This window comes from Symphalangus syndactylus, chromosome 7, assembly GCF_028878055.3.
Source record: "Symphalangus syndactylus isolate Jambi chromosome 7, NHGRI_mSymSyn1-v2.1_pri, whole genome shotgun sequence".
NCBI classification, from domain to species: Eukaryota; Metazoa; Chordata; class Mammalia; order Primates; family Hylobatidae; genus Symphalangus; species Symphalangus syndactylus.
Genome location: NC_072429.2, coordinates 36,636,098 through 36,641,552, shown reverse-complemented (window position 1 = coordinate 36,641,552; position 5,455 = coordinate 36,636,098).

Genomic DNA, 5,455 nt, shown 5'->3' with positions numbered 1-5,455 from the left:
TCCTCACCTTCCCCAGCAATTGTGTATTCCTTTCCTGTTTGTTTAGGCCCACAACAAGGTCACCTTTAAAATACATTTGAAAGATCAAAACAGAACACTATTCGCGTAGGTCTATGAGACTATGTAAAAATGTGAGTCCATTTTGTAAGCAGAATCATCAGACTCAACATATCAGTCTTTCGAATTTTTCAGATATGTTCAGTTCAGGTTTTTTTTTCAATAATGACATTCATTGTTCACCCCCATGTGCCATGCATGGCTGGGCCTGGGAAGCACACAGTCCTTGTCCCCTAGACTGGAGGAGGGGTGTGAGATCATGTCCTGGGAAGATGTGGAGAGGGAAGGTTACAGAGAAGGGCATCTCCAGGGTAGGGGAGCAAGATCCAGAGGGGGAGAATGCATTTAGGGTCCATGTGGTCTGGGCAGCTGGAGCAGGAGAGAAGCCACAAAGCCCCCCTCAGGGTCTGACTTCAGGGGTCCTGAATTGCTGTTCAGAAGTCCCCAGTCCAGTGGGGAAGAGTGCCATGCACACAGATGACACTAATATAACAGGATAAGGGCCAATCAGAACTATGCTCTGAGCATCAGGGGAGCCAGAGCATCCAACGAGAGCAGAGCACATGCCTAGCTTATCCTGGAAGGCTTCCTGGAGGAGGTAATGTTTGAACTGAGACCGAAAAGGACTAGCGAGTGTGGATCAGGCCAAGAAGGGAATAAAGGAGAAAAGGAACTTGAGCAATATGAACTGAAAGTATAAATTTTTTTGAACTCGGGAGTCTACTACCTGGGGCCTTCTCTCCCCGGAGGCTCTGGTGCCAGCTGCCTGCCCCTCTGTTTACTGTTCTGGGAGGTGGCCAGGCCATAAAAAGTGTGCACAGCCTGCCTGCCATCGCCCTTTGCTCCCATGATAACAGTGCACAAGGTGGATCCTGGCCTGGCACAGGCCCCCGAAGTGCAGCAGGCACTTCTCTCTCTCCTCCTACCAGTGGCCTGGGAGACAGTGGGCCTTCATTAATGGTGGACACCTGAGGCTTGGGAAAGAACTAGGGTTCCAAGAGCAGAGGGAGAGGGGCTGGTGAAAAGGTGGCTGGCACAGACTGAATAGAGTTTTTTGATCTTCAAAAAAATATGCTCTGTGACCCTAGGGTAACTGCTTCCCCTCTTTGGGCCAGCATTGCCCCATCTGTAAACTTGGGGAAGTTGTCTACCAAAAAGAAATAACTCCGGTCAAGTAAGTTTGGGAAATCCTGCCGAAGCCACTTCTCTGATAGAGTCACAGTGGGTCATTAGCACATCAAAGTCTCTGACGAGTCCCACAGCAAAGAAACCCCTTGGATTTTCTTTCATCTGGCCTTCCCCTGTGCTTTGCTACCTAGGAGGCCGCTACTCACACCTCCCAGCATCCCACTGAACTCCACACACTCTGCAGTGCTGGGATGTTCAGGCTGGAGGGCCACTCCTTCTCTGTGTCTCAGTATTTAGCAGCAGGTTTTGTAGTCAAATGGCCTGGATTTCAGCATGACTACTTCCAAGCTGCAAGACTTCAGGCAAGTTACTTAGCTTCTTGGAGCCTCGGCCTCCTCATGTGTCAAATGGAAATAAAATAGTCTAACTGAGCTTAGAATTGTGTTTCGCTCAGGGCCCAGCACATAAGAAGTGCCTGTTTTTGAGCCACCTGCTCACGGGGCTGCTGCTGCATCCCAGTGTGAGAGACTGGCAGGCCTGGCTGATGTTCTACCCACCGGAAGGAGGACAAGCCTGTCTCCGCATTAGGAAGACCTCTGCCTGGCAGGAGGTCAGTGGCCACTCCTCTGATAAGAGTCACAGTGGCACATTACCACATCAAAGGGTGAGCTGCAGCACTTGCCCACATGGGAGGTCAGGAGGTTGGATGTGACCCACAGGTTGGATTGGTGATCACCTACCAATGCGTGTTTAGCCCCATGAAAAAGGAAACTCATCCAAGACAACTTCCAAGCAGTGCAACTTGCTGCCTTGTGCCTGGTGAGTTCCCTGTCACCCAGAGTTCCATCAGAGATTGGGGTGCTGTAATGGTTCAGGAAAGAGACCCTCCAAGTCTAGTCAAATCTTACAGCCACCCCAGGGGTAAGAGGTGTTCAGCTCTCCTATCAGGAATGGCCCATGCTGCTTTGCATACAGTGACTTTGTGCTGGCCCTCCAAGGCCCACAGACTACTTATGTCTTCTAGCAAATCAGAATTGTGCATGTCAACACTGTTTACATACAAATTCAGGGAGTCCATAGACTCCTAACCCTGTGCTGAGAACCTGTCTTATGGAAAAGCCAATCCCATCATTGATTGCCAAGAGATTGGTGTGGACTGAGCAGAACAGTTGCAGCGCTGCTCTAGGGAGGGACTCGGGGTGGGGAATGGAGTATTCTGAGAGAGGAGGGCTCCAGCAGTCAAGGGTGTGTGTGTGTGTGTGTGTGTGTGTGTGTGTGTGTAATGGGCTGTGATAGGGGTACAGGGGTTAGAACAGGAGGACTGTGGAGCTCTGAGGAAATCAGCCCGGCTCTGAGTGTTTGAGATGATCTGCCAGGGGCATGCAGAGCTGGGGAGCACAGCCAGCCTTGGCCAGGGCAGCTTTGGAGGGCAATCCCATCCCAGCCAGGCAGCTCTGGGATCACTTCCTCTGAACCACTCCAGATGGACTAGCAACCTGGAACCTTGTTTTTCACGGTCGTCACTCCCTGGTGTGACAAAACACATGCTCTACAGTGATAAAATCTGAATATTTAAGCAAATTAAAAATGTTTATTTATATACATTTAAAAATATCTCCCTATATAATAAAAGGAAGTACATTTCATCTGACACTTTCCTTAAATCACACACACACATCTCCATTGCACTTCTGGTTTGATATGAGACCAGAACAGAGGGAGAGAATGGGGAAACGGAGAGTGGATATTTACCATTTGGATTCCTAAGCAGTCATTTTGCCAAGAATCAGTCAAACCCCCTCTGGAATGGGGGAGAGGAGATGGTGGTGACAGCAATTGTCAAATGTGCTTGGTTGCCAGACTCCTGGCCAGTTGTATGATCATAAAATTGGAGCTTCAGTGGGTAGATTGATTTATGTGGATAATGTCTTTTAGAAAATCTTGGAGTTTTGGCTGGGCACAGTGGCTCATGTCTGTAATCCCAGCACTTTGGGAGGCGGAGGCGGGCAGATCCCTTGAGCTCAGGAGTTCAAGATCAGCCTGGGTAATATAGCAAGACCCTATCTCTACAAAAAAATACAAAAATTAGCCAGTCATGGTGGCACACACCTGTAGTCCCAGTTACTTGGGAGGCTGAGGTGGGAGGGCCGCTTGAGTTCAGGAAGCGAAGGTTGTGGTGAGCCAAGATGGAGCCACTGCACATCAGCCTGGGTAATAGAGCAAGACTCTGTCTCAAAAAAAAAAAAAAAGAAAAGAAAAGAAAAGAAAATCTTTGAGTTTTGTTTGTTTTATGAAAGGGAAGACTTTCCCCACCAGGGCTGTGGGGATGGAGAAGACGGTGGCAGAGAGGTATGAGCTAGAGGGCAGAGCCTGGGTGAGGTCAGACTCCTAGATTATAGGCATGATTCTGTCTTTACTGAATCACTGAGTGATTTTGCAAATCCTGCCCCTCTGGGTCTCAGTTTCCCCATCTGAAAGGCATGGGCCTAGATCCATTTGCACCTCACAGCCCCAGTGACTGCCACAGTGGCTCAGTGGTCACCCCCTGATGTGTCTGCTCAAGGGAAGCTAAAGTCCTGGCCCACTCCCTTCTTCTCCCCCAGGGCTGGGTCCATGAAGTGGGAGGAGCAGGTGCTGCTAGGAAGGGTCATAAAGAGGCCAGTCTTCTTGGCTCCTGAGCCAACTGCCTCATCCCTGCTCACTGTCTCTGTGGCTCTCTGTGCCTTCCAAAGGGTCTCATGAAACCCAAGTGTCAATGGGAGGGAGTGGTTGAGCAAGGTTGAGCTTCTTTTGTACAAGATGTATTGACAAACCCTGGGCGAGGGATGGGGAAGTTTCCTGCCTGGGCCTCCTTGGATTCAGGAGCCCTTGGCTTCTGCCTCTCCCAGCCATGACCCACAGCTTTCCTGGCTTCATCCCCAATGCCCCGTGCATGACTTCACTCCTCTGGGAGAGTTTCCTCAGGTGTAAAATGAGATGCACAAACATGTCTTCCCAGACAGTTGGAAATAATTAAAAATTAAATGTTGGATGCAAAAAATCCTTCATAATGCACACAGTAGGGCTCCATAAATGCTCCTTCTCTTCACACTCACAGCCACTCTTGGCCCCATGTGGGTCAGCAGGCAGGGGGCAGAGAAGACACCTTCCTCCTGTGTCTGGAGAGCCCCTGGTCTGCCCTTTGTGGCCAGGCTCAAAGGGGAGAGCAGTTTGATAGGACCTGGGCAGGGGGAGGGGTGGACTGGAGCCTGGCCAGGCCTTTACCCAAGTCCATGCTTTGACTTGAACCCCTCCAACCTTTTTTCAAGCTCCAGAGATGGGAGAGAGCAGACCCTTATTCTCATCTCTCCCCAAAGGCCTCTCACCATGTCAACTGATAGTAAGCCAAACAGATGTATGGTTAATGTCTGAACTGGGACACTTGCGAGGATGAAAAGGACACAATTTGTAATGTATATACTGGTCCACTAGTGTATATCAGTCAGTCCCAGCAAACCCGTGTGTGCCATCGCTCCAGCTCATCATTTCCCATCCTAGCCACAGGCTCACTGGACCCTCAGAACATTCTGAGGCAGCAATGCATGGGCGGCTTATGGCCCATTTTACAGATATGAAATTAGAACTTTCCAGAAGCCATACTGCTGCTGGATAGGAAACCAGCTACTAATGATCTAAGTCACAGATCACAGTGACACTGTGGCACTTGCCTGTCCCTTCTGCTCACCCAAACCTCCCCATTTTGCTTTCATCTTAAGGAAAGGAGAAGAGTTGAAGACCCTAAAGGTCCATGAAGCCTGACTCTGTCCCCGGTGTCACTCATTAGCCCTGTGACTTTGAGTAAGTAACTTAACTTCCCTGTCCTTCAGCTTCCTCATCTGTAGAATAGGAGTAACAACACCTGTCTCTCCAGGTTGAGAAAATAGGACACCTAGTTCAGGACCTGGCACATTTTAGGTGCTCAATAAATACTGATAGATTGAATAATTGGACTAATGGTGGCGTGGGCAACCCACAGTCAGTGAATAAATGTTAACTGAGCACCTACTAAGTGTCAGGCTCTTTGTGCTAGATATTTTCTATCTCCATCTTCCTGAATTGCTCACACTCCTGTAAGGGAGGTGAGATTCTTATCCCCTAAGGTCGCACAGCAAAGAAGACGCAGGAGGGTGGGCTGTTAGTGGCTGGCCTCCCTCCTTGCCCAACTGTGGAAAGGGAGTCCCAGAGAAGGCAGGTCGCTTGCCCAAGGTCACGCAGAAAGCCGAGGGTTTCC